This window comes from Paroedura picta, chromosome 4 (genome assembly GCF_049243985.1).
Source record: "Paroedura picta isolate Pp20150507F chromosome 4, Ppicta_v3.0, whole genome shotgun sequence".
Classification (NCBI taxonomy): domain Eukaryota; kingdom Metazoa; phylum Chordata; class Lepidosauria; order Squamata; family Gekkonidae; genus Paroedura; species Paroedura picta.
Window position 1 is genome coordinate 116,057,245 of NC_135372.1, and position 24,150 is coordinate 116,081,394.

Below are 24,150 nucleotides of genomic sequence, written 5' to 3' on the forward strand. Positions count from 1 at the left end.
ATAATAGGCCTATCTGGGCATCCCTAGATAGACCCAAGGAGCTGTGCTTACATACATAAGAATGTGCTGTCAAGCTGCAGTCACCTTACAGCAACCCCAGCAAAGGGCTGTTAAGGCAAGTGAGAAGCAGAGGCAGTTTGCTAGTGTCTTCCCCCACAGAGCCTTATTTTGTGGTCCCCTTCCTTGTACCAATTCTGCTTAACTTCCAAGATCTGATGAAATCAGGCTATACTAGAGTTCCCCAATAGTTATTTATTTATTTAATTCAATGTATATACCATCCTCCTAGCAAGCCAGCTCAGCTCAGTGTACAATGAACAGTAAAGATAATATTACTTTAAATTTTGAAATAACATTTTGAAACCATTTCAAAACACACCTGTAGCTAGCAGCAGCATCAATTATAGTTATTATTTCTAGTGCATTCCCATTCAACGGGTCTATGTCCAGGTTAAGATTTTTTTTTTTGCAGGGGTGTTTTTTGTAGGCTTCATGGTACCTTCCAGCATATTTCCTGTCTCCCTCCAAAAGTTTTTTAGAAAGTGGATGGAGTCATGTGAGGTTCTGGCCCAGCAGGGCTTTTGATTGGTCACTGGCTGTGCAGACTAAAATAACATTGTTTCAGTTGGAATTACCACCAATGTTGGTTTTATTCTCTCTCACTCCTCTTTCCCAGTATATATTTTTTAATTATCCTTCTTGTCCCCTTCACTTGAACTTCCTCTCTGCGTGTGGCTCCGCCTTTTACAGCAGCCATTTTGGGCTGCTGTGCTAGAATTCCAAAGATGTTAACAAACTTGAAATGGTTGGGGACCTCTGGGCTATTATATTATGCCTTCTTCCCTCCCAGGTCCTGCTTAATCAGTAAGAAAACACAGGCTTAATATTTCTACAGATATGAATTCTACAAATGTATTGAAACATGACATAAGTTAAAGGTAAAGGTATCCCCTGTGCAAGCACCGGGTCATGTCTGACCCTTGGGGTGACGCCCTCTAGCATTTTCATGGCAGACTCAATACGGGGTGATTTGCCAGTGCCTTCCCCAGTCATTACCGTTTACCCCCCAGCAAGCTGGGTACTCATTTTACTGACCTCGGAATGATGGAAGGCTGAGTCAACCATGAGGCTGCTGGGATTGAATTCCCAGCCTCATGGTCAGAGCTTCAGACTGCATGTCTGCTGCCTTACCACTCTGCGCCACAAGAGGCCCTTGACATAGATAATAAATAAACATGACATAGATAATAAATAAATTAAATGACCAAGAAAACAAAAACAGCATAGTACATGAATATGTGGGCAGTGAAAAAAACATAATTTAGCTCTGCCCTGCAATCGTTTGTTCTCCAGCCACCTAGCTCAAAACTGTATTTCAAAGAAACGTCAGAAAGGGGCTCTTTTCATGCAGATACACAGGGTTGTTGTAGCGGGAAAGGAAGCTGTCCACTTTGTTCTGCTCTAAACTTTGAAACTTTCGTCATTCATTGGGCTTTGCAGACCTTCACCCAACTTTACCCAGTAATTTTGCCCATAGGCAACATGACTAGTTGCCAAACTATAATTATTCATTCACATGGTTCACAAGTGAGAAACGGGTGTGTGAGGTCATTTCACTCCAGGAAATATTTGTTCAGCATTGCCCTATGGTCTACATTTATTATGACTCATTTTCATTTCCCCTTTTCCTGACTGGCTGCACTTCTTGGGCTGGTCTTGATAGTGTTCACAGCATCTTTAACCCAGTTTCCAAGGATTCTTTTGTCAATAGCTGAACCTGTCACAAACCAAATTGTGGCTTCTGTAGAACAATATAGCAGGGTTTGGATTCACACCAAGATACCTGCTCCTTAGCTAAAACAGCCTTGGTCAATTTCATTTCTGGTTTCCCGGCTCAGAGCTCCAGACATGCAAAGTTCAAATGTTGGGTGCATTTTTGTGAAAAATTCTCAGCATCCTGCAATAGAACCCTAAATGTCTCCCCTCTCTTGTACAGCTGAGCAGCTAAGTGAATTGTTTGCCCTGAAAGGCTTAGAGTTTCAGTTATAGTGTGATCATTTTCCCAAACTCCCTCAAAACCAATTCTGTTTTCAGAAAGATATGGCCAAGTAATGCAGAGCTCCCAAAGCAAGATCACTACAGATGATCTTTGCCCTCCCTTTCTAGCCACCTCCCCAGTGCCTCTCTGTACTGCTGGTGGAAACCATCTCTTCCCTGCCAGGTGTGGAAAACAAAGGTGTTCATTTTAAGCTGAGGATATCAAACAAAGGCAGCGCAAAAGAAGGGGAAGATTAAAGATGAAGACAGAGTATTGTATAGAAATGCCACTTTGTTTTCTTTTTTGAGATCAGCACTCCTGTGTCTCAACAAATTGCTCTGCCCATGAAAACTCATTTGTAATAATTACTCAATTATAAGGTTAGCTGAGCTACAAGGTCAGTTACTCTACAAGACTCTCCTTGTAGCACAGGCAGACATTAAAGGAAAGGCAATAATTTCTTACAGCTATAAAAATGGAGTAAGGTCAAATCACTCTCCTTCCAGTCGGTAAGAGCTGTTAGAATGGAAAGCAAACAAACTGCTCCTAGCAACACAACTGCTGGACTTGCCTCCTTTTCTTGCTCATATGGCAAAACCATTCAAAGGTTGTCATTGGTATTGACAGCTGTGGTTACTCTCATCCCGCAGAACGAAAGACAGCAAGAAGAGATAATCAAGGGTGTTCAAGAGAAGTGACGTTGGGATGGTGAAGAACATGTCCTTTCCCCTAGGACACATCGATTTCTCTTGGTCATTGTTTCCATTGAATAAATAGGATTTGGAGCAGGTAAAGAACATGGGAAACCTGTAAACAGAGAAGAAGATAGAATGTATGGACATACTATGGACAACAATATTTCTGTATCATACCCCCTTTTTCTTTATGAAAATCTGTTGTTTCTCTGAAAACATAAAGGATTCATCCAGTTTCTATGTTCAGTCTTGTCCAATTCTGTACTACAGCCCTCATTATGCATGGCTTTTATTCATGCAAGTTCCATGAGCTTCAGCAAAGCCTTTATAGGTGATCAAAGGGGACCCCTCCTCCCTTTTACCAGCAGAAAAACTGGTTGGATCCAATCCAATATATCATGCTGGATGATCCTGTTGGATTGAAGATAGTTTATGAGTATGCAATGCCTAAGTTAACACAGAGAATTTTATCAAACAAGATGGAAAGGCAATTTGGGGAAAGGTGTTTTTCCACTGATTGGTCACTCAAGTCACATCATGGTATTATTTTTATTTCCAGGATGATTGACATTCTTATTTTCTAATCTGTATCCAGGTTGAATATTTACATGCCCTTTTGCAATGCTACTGTTTTGTGCTGCATTCTCATTGAGAGACACTCAAAGCAAAACGTGAAGAAATGGACAAATGTCTGGTATGACACTTACGGTGACCATAGATGAGGTTCATCAAGGTCTGTTCATTAAAACTGCATTTCCATAGCCATACTCTATCTTTACAAGTAAAACTGAGACAAGAATGTGTTCAAAGCCAAAAACGTGCAGAGAAAGCATTACAAAAAGGGGGGAAAATAAGTTCTTGATCTTAAATCTATTAAAGGTAAAGGTAAAGGTATCCCCTGTGCAAGCACCGAGTCATGTCTGACCCTTGGGGTGACGCCCTCTAGCGTTTTCATGGCAGACTCAATACGGGGTGGTTTGCCAGTGCCTTCCCCAGTCATTACCGTTTACCCCCCAGCAAGCTGGGTACTCATTTTACCGACCTCGGAAGGATGGAAGGCTGAGTCAACCTTGAGCCGGCTGCTGGGATTGAACTCCCAACCTCATGGGCAGACAGATTCAGACAGCATGTTGCTGCCTTACCACTCTGCGCCACAAGAGGCTCTTTAAATCTATTAGGCCAGTAATATTTAATGGGAGACCATGCAGAAACCAAGGGACGATCTACAAATATTGGGGGCCCTCTAAACTTTTGGCAGCAAATGAAAAACATTTCATTTGGCAGCAGTGTGGTGGCCCTTTGGACAGCATTGGGAGGCCTGGGCAGGGGGATGGTGGAACTTGGTGGCTTGGCCTCTGTCTAGGCAGTGTCAGAGTGGGGGGGGGAGCTCCATGAGGTCCAGGGCTACTGACTTGGCCTTGCTGCCCCCTGGTAATGCTCCGCTGATTGCCCTGATAGTGGGGCACCCATGGCCTCTTCAACGCTTTCCATAGGGACTGCCTGGCTGATGTAGACACCAAGCTAGCCTATCAGAATTTGAGACAGAAAGTGGACAATTTTTTATCTACTCACCTGGAACCCAACAATGAACAAAAAACAGTTGCGGAATGGCCCAGGGCAGAGTGTGACACAATCAGGGATGCTGGAAGCTGCAGTGCTCAGAATTATTTCTCAGATGATTGATCCAAAACTTAACCACAACTTCAGGAAGCAAATAGAGAAGGCAATTCATGAGTTCCTGGCTGCACAGAAGAAAGAAGACTCAGTGCCTTCTCCTCTCCCAGAACCTGAAATCTGCGATCTTTCTGCTCCATAACAAGATACATGTCTGGCTTTACAGTGGCTGCAATTGCAAAACCCAGGCTGAATCTCATTGGCAGTGTGCTACATCTCTGTCTGTTGCAGGACAGCAGCTTGTTTGCTAATATCAACCATGACTGAAGGGAAAGGATTGGCAAAAGTCATGTATGGTTTCCACAGAGTTCAGAAAGATAGGCTAAATGTGGGAGGATTGATCTGGGCAGGAGTAGAATCTGTCTTTGCTAATTATACATTTGGGGGAGTTGCCTTTCTTGGAAGAACCACTATGGGGAGAGGACTCTGGTATGACATTAGTGAAATGGGTGGTAGGAGCATAGCAGTAGGAAAAAGGGCATTTTGGGGGGATGTTTGGTTTCCTGGGAGACTGCTGTCTGACAGAAAACTGCTAGCAAGGGATTCAGATAAAAGAGCATTCAGCATACAAGCATGAATCTGATCACTTTTCAGCAAAAGACCATTGAGCACTACAAGATAGATCAACTTTACTAATCATAGTGCCTGTCCATGTTTGGTATACTGGAAGAACTATTTGTTGTTGGTTTTCTAGGAATATTTAAACACAAGTCTCTAGCAGATTTGTAGAAGGAGGTCTGACTTAATGTCACAGCTCAGCTGATGTTCCAAGCTCCTTGGGAAAATCTGACAAAGTAGGTGTGATACATGATGGTTTTTTTATGTAGGCCTTACAACCAAGTGAAGTTCTCCTATCCTGAGGTTCTTCAGGTGCCTGATAGAAGTTGCTTAAAGAGTTACTTGTGCTTAAGTATTGGTTAGCAAAACATCCAGATCTTCTTTTATAATAAAACGTTTGAAATATCAAACACACACACACCACACTGTATCAGGCCAAAACACAATTGTATTAGAAGAAAAGCTGAACACAATCCAGGTCACAGTTGAAGAATCAATCATTTTCCTATAGCCAGAAGCTATAGATAATATTAGAGGGAAGTGGAACTAAACTTTGGTGTCAAAATGTATATATCTTCAGTTCTTCTCAAAGGTGTTAGGGATTGTTTCGCTGAAATGGCCCTATAAACAGTTCATGAGGGTTCTTTTCTTTTCAGCTCCTACAAAGATCACTACTAGTATTTGGACACATTTGTCCATCTACTTCTTTATGCACAAAGCAATTTGGGGTTATCAAATAGTTCTGATTCCAGGAGGTTCTTTGGACTAATGAACACTGGGTGCTTGTTCTCAAAAGCACTTAACCTATTCCCCAGGTTAATAGCCCTCTAAATTGCTTTAATTTTACTTTTGTTCTGGCGAGCAGAAACAATAGTTAACTAAATTAATCTAAGAGAGTTCTGCCTGTTCTCTTTAAGCAGCAATTTATACTCTTTTCATATTTCAAAGCCATGATCCTCAGTCCACAAGGAAGCAGACACAATTATCATGGAAAGCCTAAGTAAATATAGAACAAAATTAAGTGGAATGTGTACAACAAAACCAAATACAAATTTTTCACATTCTACTTGTACACATGGGAGCATCTCACAAAAGCATTGTTAATTGTCCTAAAATTTGAGGAGGATCCATATCCAGGATCACTGCAAATGGTTCAATCCACAAATACCGGGAGTCTAGGAGTCTGCTTCCTCCTAGTAGCAAAGCAACCAAATTTTCCATAAAATGTAACAGTGTAATGATTACTGAGATTATGTGGGGGGAGATAGCAAGTATAATACCAATAAAGGTCATAATAGATTTCTATTCTTGATCACTACCATCCCCCGCCTTTCTCTTTACCACACTCTGCATCCTATCATACAATCATACAGTTGGAAGGGCCATACAGGCCATCTAATCCAACCCCTACTCAATGCAGGATCAGCCTAAAGCAGGGGTAGTCAACCTGTGGTCCTCCAGATGTCCATGGACTACAATTCCCATGAGCCCCTGCCAGCAAATACAAATGCTGGCAGGGGCTCATGGGAATTGTAGTCCATGGACATCTGGAGGACCACAGGTTGACTACCCCTGGCCTAAAGGATTCAGCTTCCACTTTGGCCTAATGTTGGAGTATCTACTAAATTTGCATTGCCAAGTAGCTGTCCAGACACTGTGTGGAATAGCTCTCAATTGAAAACTCTGTTTTCTCACTAGAGGAGTTTATCAGCTAAGAATCAAAATCGGACCTCTCTGTCTTCCCTCCAGCCCACAGCCAGTATATACCCAGCAGTGGCTGGCCTATCGCAGGGCTCAGGGCCTGTCACCCTGGATCAGTCTGCCTAGTGAGGATTTTAACTCCTCACTAACTGCTGCTGTTGCGTCAGCATTTAGATCCTTCCATCACACCCCCACAGCTGGCACTGAGGGCCAAAAGATACATTTAGGAGTTCCAATCACAAAATTCCAGTATTGCATGCATTCTGGCTTCTCGCCAGCACACTTATATAAACTTAAGAATATTTCCTACAGGAGACATTTCAAATGCAGGGGGCAATAATCAGGAATTAAATTGACTAGCTAAGGTACAAAATGATGCTTGAAATTACTCACCATCATGAGGCACAGCACAGGATCATCTTTAAGGGAGATGGGGGGAATTTCATATTTGAAAGGAAGAGGATTACAATTCTTTAACACAGCAGTTTTAAAAAATAGTTCCTGTTGGAAACTGCTGGATGAGCTGGATTAATGGGTAAAGTGCAAGGAAGGCTGTCAAGAGACCTTGAAAAATACAGCCTATCACAATCGGATCTGTAATCTATCACACAGATATCACCTCTCACCATGCACACTCACTGTGGAACTTTCAATGCTATGTGAGATAGATGCTTTAAGCAATCAATCCAATTTCCCTTTGATTCCCCATGAAAAGGCCTAACAGAATGGAAAACAGATGAAAGCCAATGGGTCCTTTGTGCATTACAATACAGTCCTATTTTAATCTAATAGAAAATGAGATTTCACTGCAAATGTTGAAACACCACGGACTAGGAGGGGATCAGTTTGACCCTCCTCAAAAGTCATTTTGTGAGCGGTACAGCTGTTTTTTAATCCCACATGGGCATAATATCATTTCCATTAAGTTTATATGGGGAACTTGTACGTAAGCAGTATGAGTACCTACATTCATACCTACACAATTAGTTTATTCCTGTGCAGTTTAAGGTCCCTGGGAAAACGGATTGTCTTGGGGACAATCGCCCTGGAGAAGGCATGAGAAGGCATGACCTGATGAAAGCCTCTTTTACACAATTGGAAACTGCACCATGATTGTATGGAAGGGGTGTGGGATTACATCCGCTGCCCCCACCTAGAAGCCCCACATATTAATTAGCTCACTGAAGGTAAAGAACGAATGATGGGTGAACACCCCTATGATCAGCCCCCAATCCATATGCATGTAATTTGAGCATCCCTACTGAACACTCAAAAGGTTTCATCAGGCAATGCCTGTGTTTGGCTGGATGCTTGAAAAATGTGTACAAGTATATACAGAAATGTGCTGCTTCAGCCACCTCCCTAGCAGTCTTGATATTCCAACAACCTGCTCCTTCTCTAGGCCACTAAGCTTGCTTTGTTTCTATAGGGAGGAATTAACTTGTCATACCTCGTTAAACACCAGATAGGCCCTTACATGTTCTAGTGGTCCTGTATGTTACTTTTTCAAGTATTTTCAAGCAAGCCTTTCTACTGAAGCAAATGGAAATGACATTTTTTGCAGTTTCCAAATTCAGTTGTGAGGCCGTATAAACATCAACTGAACTGGGGTTGTCAGCTCCCTCCTGGCCACCCGTAGGGGTGGAGTGGGGGTAGGGTTGCCAGATCCAGGCTGAGAAATTCCTGAATATTTGGACATGGAGACTAGAAGGAGAGGGACCTAAGTGGGGTACAATACCATAAAGTCTACCATCCAAAGCACCCATTTTCTCCAGGGGAATTGATCTTTATATTCCGGAGATGAGGATTCATTCTACAGGATACCCAGGTCCCACATGGGCTTTGGCATCTCTAAGCAACTCCCATCAACTCCAGCAAGCCAGTATATCCTGGCAGGTACCAACAACAGCTACCAGTATGCTATCTTCATGACAATGAATGCCACAGAAATGCAAATATACTTGTAATGTTTCCTAAAATACATTGCAAAATGTCAATGCAATCATATAGAGGGGCGAACTCAAGAACAGACAGACGTGGCAAGCCATTTAAATTCAAATTTTGAATATGTAATTTGTAAACATGGCAGCATTACTACAATAGACATCTTGAGTGTGAGAGCAGGGACAACTAGTGTGATTCTATCCCCAACATGTGTGCTCATTCCACATGATTTTCAGCCTGGTGAAAAGGACCGGTGTTTTGCTAGAAATCCACAAACCTAGCTTCAATTTTGTTAATTTTACTCAATTTTCTTTGTTTCAAAAGGACAGTTTTCTCCTGATTACACTTGGCACAGATAGCTGATTCATTCCAATGGACTTTGAGAACAAGGAAGGTGACCATTCTTGCAAGGCAGGTGCAGTTACTGCTGTTTTAACTGTTGCTTAGTTACACTCTTCACAAAACACATAAGATACCAAGCAACAAAAGGAATGCACAATTCTTCCAGATTATTTTTAATCGATAAAAGAGAAATTGGAAATCAAACTCAGATACATCAAGAGAATTTCTGTTTGTTTGAGAGGAGCTATCTAGGATTTCATTACAATATTAGGAGCACCATAAAGAAATGACTGTTAAATACACAATCAACACATTTATTTATGTTTTGACTTTTATTCTGCCCTTTCTCAAAAAGACTCAGGGCGGTTTGCAATATCAATAAAATACATACGTTCCAAAAATATGCAAAAATAAAAATTATAATTATTTCAGTACAGCTAAGATGCTTTAAAAGCACATGGCTAATATTGTCTTTAAGAGTATTTTTATATGAGAAGGGGGGATCCACTTAACGCGGCCCTCACTGAGGAGTATAGCCTGGTGGCTACAGGCAGAATAGTCAGCAACTTGATATTACTGTAGGCCTCAACCATAAACCCGGTGAAACACTTCAGTTTTATTTAGAACAAGATATTTCTACACCACCTCCTCCTCAGAGGCCTACTTGAGGCAGCTTATGGCATAGCTTTGTACTGAGTTAGACAACTGATCAATCTAGCACAGTACTGCCTACTAGAGATACGACAGACCATGCTTGACAGCAACAACTGCTTGCAGCCTGAGCTTCAGACCTCCCTGCCTAGAACTTGCCCACCTTAAGCAGTTGCCAAACAATATTTAGAAAGAGTAGGTCTGCAGGGAGGGGGAAGTTTGAAGGGATCTTCTGAGCATGGTTTGACAGGGGTGGTATAGGGGGCTGCAGAGGATCCCGATCCTATCCATGGGAATTGTGTTTGTGTGTAACATAGTACCAAGCCAGTGGGGGCAGGTCTCCTGTTATAGTGAGTGGAGGGAAATGGGTAAAAATGAGAGGGTGCCAGGAAGCAATGTCAATTCTGGCATCAAACTGGAAGTAGCATCATCACATCAAGTGATGTTCTTGGATTTACCCAGGACTCTATGGTTTAATCCACTTACCCCCTATTGATCTTGGGGCTTGCAAGGACTGGCCCCCTAAACAGGCTCAAGCTACTCACAGGGTTTCCTGTTTAAGACGAGGGGGCAGCTAAGGTGACAGAATTTTGACCATCCTTGCTGCCTACACAACTAGTAAAGGTCTTTCCAAATACTGCTGCTACTTAAGATCCTATTAATTAGATATGCTAGGGTCACTTTAGGACAGGTACCAAATTTTTCTGACAACTCTTGCTTAATTTACAAGAAAGATTTTTATGGTTATCGCCATTTGGGATTAAACTGCAGTCCAACTCCAATGTGGAGTTCCGCAGGGGGCAGTTCTCTCCCCAACATTATTTAACATCGTTATGTGCCTGCTCGCCAGACTGATCTGCAGCTAAGGGCTCAGGTATCATCCTGATGGATGGTCAACCAGATGCTCCTCCAGACTCGTTGGCTGGGTGTTTTGAAGCAGTGGAGGAGTGGCTCAAGTGTAGTTGCTTGAAGTTGTACCCCTTGAAGATGGAGGTTCTGGAGCTAGGCAGGAAGGGGTCAGATCAGGAAGTATGCTTGCCATGCCTGGATGGAGTGCAACTGTCAACTGTACAGACAGCCAAAAACATGATTTTTGATGCCTCCTTATCAATGGAGACTCAAGTCATGAAAGTAACAAAGCAGGCTTCTTTTCATCTTTGTCAGGCCAAGCCACTAACACACTATCTGTCCCTGGAACATCTGGCCACAGTCATCCATGTGACAGTCAATTCAAGACTAGGCTACTGTAGCTTGCTGTACATGGGCCTACCCTTGACCCTAACCTGGAAGTTACAACTGGTCCAAAATGCTGCCACATGGGTCCTTAGGACACCATGGAGGGCTCATATCAGACTGGTGGCAGCTGCATTGGCTCCCAGTGGAGTTCTGGGCTTGCTTCAAGGTTTTAGTTACGGCTTGACCAGGGCCAGGGCCTTTACAGCCCTGACCACAGCCTGGTGGAATGAGCTCCCCAATGATATCAGAGCACTGATGGAATTAACACTATTCCTTAGGGCTTGCAAGATAGAGCTCTTTTGCAGGCCTATGGTTGAGGCCAGTCTGGACAAAAATGAACAAAACTGGCCTCCCCCGTTTCAACTCAACAGCTTATTGCCTGCCCCAATCTGAAGAACTATTTGGGGCCACCAGCTATATGTTAAATTAACCAGTTAACTGTTTTAGTTGATTTGAATTGTAATATAATTTAATCGTATTTTTTAACATTGTTGTGAACTGCACTGAGATGGCTATGCTGATAGCGACAGTCTAGAAAATAATAAATAAAATAAATAAATATCCTAGAATCAGCATTTTAGTGGTACTTTGGGGCACAAGGGAGGATGTGGGGAAGTCACACTGGGATACAAAAATTAAGAGAAACAAGAGGTTTTTGTACTTTCTCACCTAGGATCTTTTGCAAACAAAGCCTGTGTTCTATTGGCCTCTTTCCAGCACTAACAGACAGTGGAGATGAGCTAATTATTCAAACAAATGTTGTGAATCAACACAACAGAAGTGAATTAACTTCACTGAACATATGCTTGGAATGTAATGCCTGAAAAAAATGCTGCTCTTTGTCCCATTTTATGAGATTATGTTGACCCTTTCATACAAACACTGTATCTTTAACCATCTACAGACATACCTTATCATTGCCCACATTTCTCATGGTTTATTTGATTGCTTCCAAGTCTGGTGAGCAATTATCCTGATGACCTCTTTACTTCTCAAGATGGTATGTAAGCCTTCTTCACCTGATGCCTCATAATATTCACATATAAAAGAAGAACTGCAGAAATCAATGGAATTACAGCTGGGAGGAATTTTACCTGATTTGCTCTGCCACAGTGCTTTGATTATTACAAATGCAGACTAAACAACTATTAAATATTGATGGGTGAACTGAAGTGTGCATGTATTGTTTGGAACAGCTTCTCTGAAAAAGAAAAAAAACTTGGTTCAAGATGTCTTAGTTATGTCAATTATTATAATTGCAGAGGATCCAGCAAACATAAGCAATTTTTAAGCTACTTTTCACACTTATGGTTCCAGCAACACATCTGAAATCTGTCCCATGGATCAGAAGAAATCACTTCACTTTAACCATTGATTTACTTTAAAAATCTGTTTTCAGCTTTGAGTGATCATATTTAGCACATGCTACAGATATGGGAAAGCAGACTTAATGAAATTGTTTCTGTTCAGTTGCTTTGAATTGTAAGGGAAACAAACATTCTGTAAATATTATGTGAGTTTTTGTTGTTTTGTTTGGCCTTATCATGGGACAAGGGATCCATGCAGACATCCCTGTGTCAGCTTCAACAGTACCAGTGAGGTTAGTGTTGACAGGCACTGGGCACCTTCTGACCACAGAATCCCTCCATTTCCTATGTTCTTCTAAGTTTTTGTAGCTCTTTCAGCCCCTGGAAAGGTTATTTCCAGGGCAGAGTCTGCACTTACTTTGTTTATTCCATTGTCAATCCTGTTGAATTCAGATCGATTTGAACTTGGGTCTTCCTCTTCCAGCCCCTCCCCATTGAAACAGGAAAGTGTTCTGCACGTGGTTAGGGTAGTTCAGAAGGTGGGGGGGGGGAGCCAAGCCTCTTTCTTTCTTTTCTTGAAGGGGGGTGAGAGGAGCCAAGCAGGGAGCCTCTTTCTTTTCTTGGGTGGGGGGGGGTGGGGGGTGGGGAGGATCGAAGAAGGCAGAGGAGTGAGAAAAAATCCAAGACCAACAGAAGTTCAGAGAAATTAGGGGCTTCTCCTTTAAGGCAAGCTTCTCACATGGCCACCTTTGGCCAATCAAGGTATCTCTACCATGGAGGTTGCTTTCTCTAATCCAAATCTTGACATATATTGAGCATTAAAAGCACTCTACGATATCGCACAATAAATATGACACAATAAAGGTAGTGTCACTCCAGATCAATCCTTCTTGCTGCAGAAGGAAAATTTAAATCACCCAAAATCAAATGGAAATCGCATTCTGTATAGACGGCAGGGACTGAATCGACCTGGGATTGGAATAAAAGCTCCGTGCAGTTTACACCCAGGACTGCAGAGTGGCAATGAGGAACACATGTGCAGCTTAGGGTAGGGCATGGGGGGGATCAAAACTGCTCTTCCCTTCTCTTCTTCAGATTGATTCAGTAAATGTTGAAATTGCAATCAGCAAGTAATTTGTTGAAATCAACTCTCAAGGGTTGTTGTAGTAAAGTTGTTAGGTTGTTAAGCTGTACCTATGTACTCACTAGTTGTTTTTGTTAAGTGTGAAGTCGTGATCCTTCAGGCCGTCCTGTCCTCAACCATCCCCCAGAGTCAATTTAATCGCTCCCAGCATTAGGCTCTTCTCCAGGGAGTCCTTCCATCTCATGAGGTGGCCAAAGTATTTGAGTTTCATCTTCAGGATCTGGCCTGCTAAGGAGCAGTCAGGGCTGATCTCCTCTAGGACTGACCGGTGTATTCGCCTTGCAGTCCAAGGGACTCACAAGAATCTTCTCCAGCACCAGAGTTCAAAAGCCTCAATTTTTTGATGCTTGGCGATTGAGGGCAAAAGAAGAACGGTATGACAGAGAATGAGGTGGCTGGATGGAGTCACTGAAGCAGTCGGTGCAAACTTAAATGGACTCTGGGGAATGGTCGAGGACAGGAAGGCCTGGAGGATCATTGTCCATGGGGTCGCAATGAGTCGGACATGCCTTCGGACCTAACAACAACAACAACAACACATATATTAATGTACTTTAGAATTTGTCTCAACTATTCTTTCCCTATAAATATTTGCAAGGGGTTGTTGTTGGAAAGATTTCAGCTGGGTCACCATGTTGGTCTGAAGCAGCAAAATAAAGTTTGCACACAAAAGCTTATATCTTGAACAGGACTTTGTTGAACAGGATGTTCCACTGAAGAGACCGATTGATTTATATCTCCTAATATGAATACCCAAATATATAGTTTGACTAGTAATCAAGCCCGCTGTAAGAAAAATACAGCGGGCGCTAGGTAAGGGAACCCCCGGCAGTTGTGCGCAGCACGGCTGGCGGGGGCTCCCTTGGCCGGCGGCCTGACGTGTCAGAGGTGCTTTGCGCCTCCTGACGCGTCAGGCCGCCGGCAAGGGAGCAACTGCGAGCCATGCTCTGCGCAGCTCGCAGTTGCTCCCTTGTCGGCAGGGCGGGAATCAGCCGGGCCAATCGGCAGGTGCAAAGCGCCTGCCAATTGTCCCAGCCGATGGTCTGTCCAGAGGAAGGGGCCAATCGGCACCCTTCCTCATCCCGGACAGATCCCGCCCTAACTCCTCCCACTAAGCCCTTATGGCTTTATTTAGTCCGCGGCGCCCACGGCACCGCGGGCTATGTTAAGATGTTTGCTCATGGATCTGAATGCCATTGCAAGATCACGATGTTTGCTCCCCTAAACATATAAAATAGCAGTGTTGTGTGGCAATCATCCCCCAAATGTCTTGCCTCTCTTTCAGAGTTCTGAACAAATTCCTGTGATTTTGACCTTATGCAAATCCAAGTGATTTTTCACCCAGTCAGAGCCCATGGAACTCCACTGGGGGGGGGGGGGGAGGCAGCCAGCTCAGGTAGAGAGGGAAAATCCCCAGCTCTGGGTGTCAGCTTAGCCAGGTTCTTCATTTGTTGTGGTATTAGCTTCCAGTGCAACCTTGTAAAATGGTTAACCTGTAAGAAGATAGGGGATTAAAATACCCACTCAGCATTTATTTACATTACTTGAGGCTCAGCTAAAGTAGTCCTCTCACTGGGAAAAATGTGCAGCCTATGGGGCTGAAATTGAGCAACAGTTTACTTGCATGTACTGAAGCATTCCACACAAAATGTTTACCCTGATAAATAGGTCATTTTCCTTTAGTTGTTCATCTCCATCTGCCATCTGTCCAGTCAGACAAGGAATTTATTCTAGTGTGGTTCCAAATAAAAGACTTTTGGGGAGCATACAATTTACACTTTTGTGATTGTTTTGCTTTTAAGTTGCAGCTTAAGTTGCTTTTAAGTTGACCGATAGGGAACCCACAGGGTATTCTAGGCAAGAGACATTCAGAGATGGTTAGCGATTGCCTACTTCTGCTGGGTTCTGCTGGTATTCCTTGGTGGTCTCCCATCCAAATAATGAGCTGGGGTGACCTTGCCTAGCTTTCAGGCCAGGCCTGGACTCTTTAAATCAAGTTTGTATATCCTTTGAAATTATTGTGGGCAGGTGTATTTTTTTAAAGAGAAAAGGAGAGGCCACTGTGCAGGACAGAGAGCCAGCTTGGTGTAGTGGTTAGGAGCATGGACTTCTAATCTGGCAAGCGGCCCCACATGCAACCAGCTGGGTGAACTTGGGTTCGCCACAGCACTGATAAAGCTGTTCTGACTGAGCAGTGACATCTGGGATTCTCTCAGCCTCACCTGCTTCACAGGTGGTGAGATGAAAGGGAAGGGGATTGTAAGCCACTTTGTGACATCTTCGGGTAGAGAAAAACGGCATATAAGAACCAACTTTTCTTCTTCTTCTTAATTCCCATAGGAAACTGCCTCAGAGTCTCTCATCCCAATAGCTGCCACTGGTGCCATATGTAATTCCTCACTGGAATGGGCACTGGTGTCCTCATGGCACTGACAATATATTTTTACATCATAAATGGAGCAAGAAAAACAAAGGGTGATTCCATACCAGGATCTATGTTGCAAATTGGTTGCAGAACAAAAAACGTCATTTTAAATAGTGGAATTTGTCGTTATGCATACCTGCCTTTGTAGTGGAATCCAGATGCGTTTCGATCGTTTCCCATAGGTTTCCGGTCTCAGCAAAAATCGCTAGCCAGGAAGCAATATTTGCCAAGCTTTGTCCCACCCCCGGCCGTCAATCAAACAAGCAGCCAATGGGCGGCCGTTATCACGCTCCCGAAAAGCCCCTTTCCCTTTAAGGCAGGTTTAAAAAAAAAACATGTTGCAACGAATCTGCGTTGATTCGTTACAACAGAGAGGCCAATCTATCTAGCAGGTGGTTTGTGAGCTGCCGTTTCATCTTTGCCACGCTCCCCCCAAGTGAAAAAAAAATACACCCCCCCCCCGGCCGAAAATAAAGGGAAAAATAAAGGGAAAATAAACCAGCAAACGGGGCTGTGTGGTGCTTGGTGACTTAAAACAGCTCTGGGGAGGGACTGCAGCCAGGGAAGCCTCGCTGGGTAAACAAAAGCTCGCCGGTTCTTTGCTCTCCACTCACTCCGAGAAAAAAAATGGTGATCGCTTCGCTGAAAGATCAGAGGAGAGAGCCACGGGGAGGGACTTTGCAGAAACCGCAACAATGGTAACACAGAGAACTTTCCCGCTAGTGTTGCAGATTGGTTGCAAGAGTGTAGCGCTTTCCGGAGGGTGAATCCACTTTTTGGGATTCCCCTGAAAACGCTACAACGAAGCGCTTTTTGCGGATCGGTTTCAGGAGTGTGGCAGATTGTCTATGATGTTGTGTATAACCGCATTTTTGTAGCGATTTCAATTTGCCACACTCCTGCTACAAAGAATCTGTGCAGAATGGACCAAAATCTTTCACAGGTAGACCTTCTACTGCTTCTTCTGGGACCAGACACTGAAGGACAAAAAGCTTCTTGGGATAAATGAAGGTGAGAGGGAGGCAGTAATTACTGAGTAACCGCCAGGCTTTCTCTTTTATACCAAGAGCATTTTCATTGTAAACTCCGAAGACTGAGAACATTTACCTTTAGATTGCTACACTGCTCTTTCTGTTTCTACTATATTGCTGTGCTATTATACTATTAGTCCTGAATTTTATACCAATCAGCTTTAGATAGTCAGGCAATGTGCTACTTACAGCAAGCTATCTTGGAGTCTTTTTCAAGAAAAGAAGCAAAATGGGAAGGGAATGTTACATAACCACTGCTGAATTCTGCTTCAGTTCAATTTCAATTGTTTTTCCCTAAAAGGCTCAGAGTGACTTTCAGAATGGCTTTGGCCTCTTCAAGGTATGAAGACTTTGCATACTAAAAGTCAGAGAGTTCTCCAGATCATCAGGATGTTGAAAAATTAATTCTAATGATATCTACAAAGAATGAATCAGTTTAACAAACTCACATGAAAGAGCGATGGCTTACTTATTTACAGGGGCAAGTGGTGGTGAGCAAAAGGAGCTAATGTCCCTGTTTCATGTCTTTCAACATTTAATTTTTTTTCATTATTTAGATGATATAGGGCTATAGTGCAATCCCAAGTGCAGTTATAGGCTTCTAAGTCCATTGAAGTCAATTGACTTGAAAAGGGGTAACTGTGTTTACGATTGCACTAGTAGAGATGAAGTTGCAGAAAATTGTTTAGAGTTCCCATTTAAGGGGTACAGTTTTCTTGACAGAGCACATTTTAAGGAATGTCACATCATTGAATAAATCATGCATATGTCAGCATGTAAAATAGAGCACCATGGACAGAACTATCAATAATTTAATATTAATTTACATAAAGATGAAGAGCATATTCCATTCCACAGCCAAATGAGACCATACACTTTGATGAAGGAACAGTTAAACTATGTGAGGCTACCAAAAATACAACTGGCTCCAAGGCAAGGATACCAGTTCAGTTTTTGCAATGGGAGGAAAGATTCCCAGGAGAGGGCAAAGGCCTGCTCTAGCATATATTGAAGGGAAGCATATTTTAAGTATTTATCAATGCTAATTCTTCCAAAGAGCTCTGGTTGGCATGCATGGCTCTTTTCTCTCTTTTGTTCTTCGCAGTAACACCACAGAATGAGTTAGTTTCTGAGAGTGAATTATTGGCCCAAGGTTACCTGGTGCACTACCACAATGGGTACGTTGGTTATCTGTTAAGACTCTGTTGTGATAATCTTTCTTTCTCATAATAGGCAGTCGGGGAAAGGCCTTCCTCCCCCTCCCAAACACGCCATCACAAACACAGAACTGATTTTAATTTTTTTTACATTTATATTTCTTAAAATATCTATCTCCTTCCTTTTCCAATAGCCATGATGTTTCCATCTGGCTTACAAAAGCTTGAACACCAAATAGTTAAAGACCATGCAATAAGTAATAATCAATTATTAATCTAATCAAATAATTAATATAATTAACAATATAACCACATCATCACTCCTTCTGTCAACATTCACACCAGATATCTTTCAAATAACCACCAGCAGAAGACCACTGTCTATTAGTCAGTCCTTCCCCGCACAGAAAACTAATAGGGAAACTTCCACAAGTTTTCAGAGAACGCATTCTATAAACCAAGGTTGTCACCCAGTCAATGAGCTGATTTTGTCAGGTCAGGTAATTAAATGATGTGACAGGGGACTAGGGCTTTCACAAAGACCGATTATGCACAGCAGGAAAAGGCCAGGCCAGCACATGGCAGCAGGGCTAATCACTGCTTGCATATGAAATCACTGCTGGCCCAGCCTCTTCCCGGCCCTGGCCTGCTTTAGGGCCTCCAACACCTTGCAACAAGGGAATGCTGTTTTTTTTTTTTTTTTGGCTTCCTTTTCCTGCCATGGGCACCATTGGCACCCATGCCAGGCCAGGCCCATGCACACAGGGAAGAGCTGGGCCTTCCAGGCCTGGCTCCTCTTCTACCTATGAAGTCCCAGCAGGGGTGAAAAATGCTCCAGTCAGCTCCACTGTACTTCACGGTGATGCGGGGCCAAATGCATCTTTGCAGGAAAGTGGGATTGCATTTCTTTGTGCAAAGACCCTCCTCTGTTGCCCCCCCTTTTTACATGGCAGAAACTTTCCACCCTGGCTATGTCTCTGGGGATGCAGTGATCTGGGGTGGACAGGGACACGGGAAGTGGCAGAGGATGCATAATCATCAGAGGGTCAAAAATGGGCATATATGGAATGATATTGTAAACACAGAGTTAAATGAACACCAGATAATAAAGTACAGTGTTGCTTGCTCATTGATTTTCTCACTGTTTTTTTATAGGATAGGGAAATGAGACAACAGGTCTGCGGAAGAAGAGAAATGGAGAAAGGTCTGAGAATGTACTATTAGACTGAGAATGTGCATGGTTACATGGAAACTGAAAGGTGCATAGCTTGTTTTTGTGTCTGCAGGGTCACTGACATTGGTCATAAAATTTAAAATGCTGTTTCAGCTCACGAAAAAACAGAGTGCCATTAAAAATGGCAGCATCCATGGCTAAATCCCTCCCATCCCTTCACTTGTTGTCAAGGAGTGCCTGCTACCTGATTCTTTTAACAGGAGATACTAGGGGCCATTCCACACCAGGATCTATGTGGCAAATTGGTTGCGGGACGAAAAAACGCCATTTTAAATTGTGGAATTCGTCGTTATGCATACCTGGCTTTGTAGTGGAATCCAGTTGCATTTCTATCGTTTCCCACAGGTTTCCGGTCTCAGCAAAAATCGCTAGCCAGGAAGCGATATTGCCGAGCTTGTCCCGCCCCTGGCCGTCAAGCAGCCAATGGGCGGCTGTTATCATGATCCCCAAAAGCCCCTTTCCCTTTAAGGAAGTTAAAAAAACACACGTTGCAATGAATCTGCGTTGATTTGTTGCAATTGAGAGACCCATCTAGCTAGCAGGTGGTGTATGAGCTGCCATTTCATCGTTGCCACACTCCCCCTGAGTGGAAAAGAAATAATACCCCCCCCCCAGGCACGGGCGCGATTTTCAGCTGAAAATACAGAAAAAATAAAGGGAAAATAAACCAGCAAACAGGGCTGTGTGTTGTTTCGTGCTTGGTGACTTAAAACAGCTCTGCAGCCAGGGAAGCCTCGCTGGGTAAACGAAGGCTCACCGGTGCGTTGATCTCCGCTCACTCAGAGAAAAACAAATGGCGATCGCTTCGCCGGAAGATCAGAGGAGAATGCTAAGGGGAGGGACTTTGCAGAAACTGCAACAATGGTAACGCACAGAACTTTCCCGCTAGTGTTGCAGATTGGTTGCAAGAGTGTAGCGCTTTCCGGACAGTGAATCCACTTTTTGGGATTTCCCTGAAAGCGCTACAATGAAGCGCTTTTTGTGGATCAGTTTCAGGAGTGTTGCAGATTGTCAACAACGTTGTGCATAACAGCAAAATAGTAGCGATTTCAATTTGTAACCATTGTGCTATTTTGGACGAGTGCAGAATGGCCCTAGGAATTGTACCTCAGACCTTTTGCATGCAAAGCAGATGCTCTACCGATGAGCTATGGCTCCACTCTGTCTTGCATGCTAAAAGAGATCTCTCATAGGAAGAGCTTGATGGGACTACCATCCATGATTGCCACCATATGTGGCAGTTCTTTCTAACATGTAGCAGGTTTTCAGGTGAAATTAGGCTTCAGCCTGTGGCTCTATGCCTCCCTACCCTTTTGATCACCCTAGTTTCTTCCATGCTGTATTTAAATGCAATTAAGATTATTTGTCTGCACATACCATCAGGATTTGGTCCTATAATTTAAAAGGAACGAGCAAGGTCTGCCTCTTCTTAGGCAGAACAAGAGCTCTCCTTATGTCAGTACCAGCCAACTTGGGGCAAAACATTTTAAATTCTGGGAGGCACTGCTAAGAAAGCCTGGCCTCAATGTTACCAATGGCATATGTAGCAGTAGCCTTCTAGCACTGATCACAGCCAGCAGACCAGTCTAAGCTGGTTGAAGCTCTTATCACTTTATGATACAACTACTCCGGAGCCTGACAGCTGGAATATGGGTCAGCAACCAATTTTTCAGTAGTTACATGTTTTCTTCCTCTGAAAATACTGACATTTTTCATTTGCTAAAAAAAAGTTGCATTTTGAAGGTGCAGAGCAATAATTCTGGTTACACTTCTTATTGCTGCTTGTTGACTGAAGCCACAGAAAAGGGGGGTGGGAATGAAATTGGTACATGACAGGCAGCTATTCCCTTCCGTAATGCATTTACGTTCACACTGCATTTTGAACTTTGATGTGAAGGCTTTGGAATTTAAAAAGTGCCCCTGGAGAAATGCAGAATGGACTGAAAATATGACATCTTCCTGTCATCACCCCCACTCCCCCAGCCTTGCTAAGTTTAGCTGCAGCACCCCCAATAGGAATTGCTCAGCTGAATCCCAGGGCTCTACTTTGAACATTTCAGGGGATGTGCTGTCTTGCAGTATCAAAGCCTCATCCTTGCTGAATGCACCTTTGATCAGAGCAAGGAGAAAGATTTGCAACCATGTGAAACTCGATCCATTTGGGGTTTTATGACATAGTTGAAACGCCAACCATTTTCATCAAAGTCTTTGCTGAAGTTCGCAAACCATTTCAGTGGAACCAGTATGGAAAATTCACTGGTTGGCCAGATCTGACATGAACGTTCTAAATCATGGTGGTTGCACAGTACAGATTTCAAATGGCAGAAATGCTTTTGGAAGATATCTTACTGTGTAGACCAAGACATGGGGTCTACCTAACTGACCCAGTTTTGTCAATAGCAGTTTTGCAGCCTGTTGGGCTTGAACAGACTAGAAGATGAAAAATATAACTTGAAAGTTTCTTCTCAAGGACAAATTCATTCATATCCTGGTGACAATTGATGCCTCAGTTAAAAATGAGAATTCCATATAGGCCACATTGGTGCTTCCATGCAGTGATCTCACTCAAAGAGTACAGTGTGTGTGTGTGTGTGTGTGTGTGTGTGTTTTAGTTGTATCTAGACTTACAATTGGCATATCTCTGGCTCCAATAGCAAAGGTTCAAAGCAGACTCAGTATCTGGGGGCTGGGTCACAGGTAGAATGGAAGCAAGCTTACCATACAAACTGGTTGAATCAGCAACGCTCATTGCTTAACTCAGGGCTTAAATATTCTGGAGAGCAAGAGACCCAACATATTCCTGGATAGAACCACAATCCTACAAAGAGCTATGTGCACTTAGGCAGTGATCTGGCTCAGTAGTGGGCTGCCTGTCAGGTGCTTCTCTGTTGCTGAATCACCTCTTCACTGGCCACATCTCTTTCAGTGTTACTGGAGGGAGAACTTGAGGGATTGGTAGTCCAGGACCTGGCCCTAAAAGGTGAAACGCTGGCTGACTTGGATTCCAGCATGTTGGCACCATGGCTTAGAGCTAAGCCTTCATGGGGAGGTTCAGAGGCTCTGGGTCTAGACAGGGTCCAGTGGTGTTAGGCATTCCCTGAGCTTTCCAGTTTTCCCTCAGAATGGTCTTCGTTCCTCCTGGTCATCATCTGAAGAAACTGGTCCTGAGTCCATATTGGGGGGTGGGGATGTTCATAACACTAATGCACATTTGTTGAAATGAGCCATTCTGATCCACAAAACAATAAATTCAGTTTCACAATGATGGTTAGGTACAGTACAAAATGTACAGCTTCATATCCTGTCATTGTTACCATTGTTTGTTTGCCTCATTTTCATTACTATTTTTATGACATTTTATCCCATTTACATGCTCTAAGTCATTTATGGGCAAATATAACAATCAAATGTATTAACTGTATTGGGAAGAAGTAGGCACAAAGAAAGAGAAGCTAGAACAAAAATAAAGACTCAAGTCTAGAAGACCATTACTTTTATAACCATTACTAACAACGTGTACTCAACAGATCTTTCCACCATTTCAATTTGTATCTAGACAAGCATTTCCACAAATAAATAGATTTCTGCCCATGGAGTATGATGTCAGGTGCCTTGCCCTTTTCCTCTGGATCCCCACATAGAATAGAAACATAGAATAATAGAGTCAGAAGGTGCCCCCTAGGTCATCTAGTCCAACCCCCTGTACAATGCAGGACACTCACAACCCTATGTCTCATCCAATGTAACCTGTCACTTCCTTGAACATTCACAGAATCAGCCTCTCTGTCAGATGGCTATCCAGTCTCTGTTTAAAATTCTCCAAGGAAGGAGAACCCACCACCTCCCAAGGAAGCCTGTTCCACTGAGAAAACGCTCTAACTGTCAGGAACTTCTTCCTGATGTTTAGATGGAATTTCTTTTGCATTAATTTCATCCCACTGGCTCTGGTCCATCCCTTTGGGGCAAGAGAGGACAACATTGCTCCATCCCCTATATGGCAGCCTTTTAAATACTTGAAGATGGCTATAAGATCCCCTCTCAGTCGTCTCCTCTCCAGGCTAAACAATCAAGTTCCCCCGACTGAACCAGAGCAGAGTAAAGCTGTGCCATCACCTCCCATGATCTGGACACAATACTCCATTTGATACAACCCAAAATCCCATTTGCCTTTTTAGCCAAGTCACACTGCTGACTCATGTTCAAGACTCCTAGATCCTTTTTGCACATATTACTGCCAAGACAAGTCTCCCCCACCCTATATTGCTATATATGGTTTTTCCTACCTAAATGCAGAACTTTACATTTGTCCCTATTGAATTTCATTTTATTTAGTTTAGCCCATTCTTGAGCCTATCAAGCTCATCCTGTATTCTTATTCAGTCTTCTCATGTGTTTGGTGCCCCTCCCAGTTTAGTATCATCTACAAATTTAATAAGTATCCCCTCTAATCCCCCATCCAATTCATTTATAAATATGTTGAACAATACAGGCCCTGGACAGATCCCTGGAGCACTCCACTTGTCACTCTTCTCCAAGAGTATGCCGACCCATTTACAAGTACCATTTGGGTATGATTTGTCAACCAGTTATTGATCCACTTGACAGAATTAGAATCCATACCACATTTTACCAACTTGTCAACAAGAATATCACATGGAACCTTATCCAAACCATTACTGAAACCCAGATAAACTATGTCCACATCATTCCCCTGATCCAGCAAGGCAGTCACTTTCTCAAAAAAAGAGATAAGTTTTGTCTGACATCACTTGTTCTTGTGAAACCCTTGCTGTCTTAGAAATCACAGCTCTCTGTTCCAGCTGCTCAAGGACCGACTGTTTGATGATTTTTTCCAAAATTATGCCAGCCACAGATGTCAAGCTGATGGGTTGGTAGTTACCTGGATCATCCTTTTCCCTTTCTTGAAGATGGGGACAACAGTTGCCCACGTCCAATCATCTGGCACCTCACCTGTTCTCCAAGAAGTGTCAAAACTAATAGACGGAGATTCAG

At 43.0% G+C, this 24,150-nt stretch overlaps 1 long non-coding RNA gene across 1 annotated transcript in view; it reads right to left on the minus strand.

Annotated features, from left to right (window-relative positions):
• Nucleotides 1-669: 669 nt before the first annotated feature.
• The window catches only part of LOC143836862 (uncharacterized), a 79,434-nt gene continuing 55,953 nt past the window's right edge, over nt 670-24,150 (minus strand). The window contains exons 2-3 of the long non-coding RNA XR_013230793.1: nt 4,306-4,434; nt 670-2,845 (exon numbers count right to left, since the gene is read on the minus strand). This is a non-coding gene — a long non-coding RNA (uncharacterized LOC143836862). The remainder of the gene's footprint in view (nt 2,846-4,305; nt 4,435-24,150) is intronic.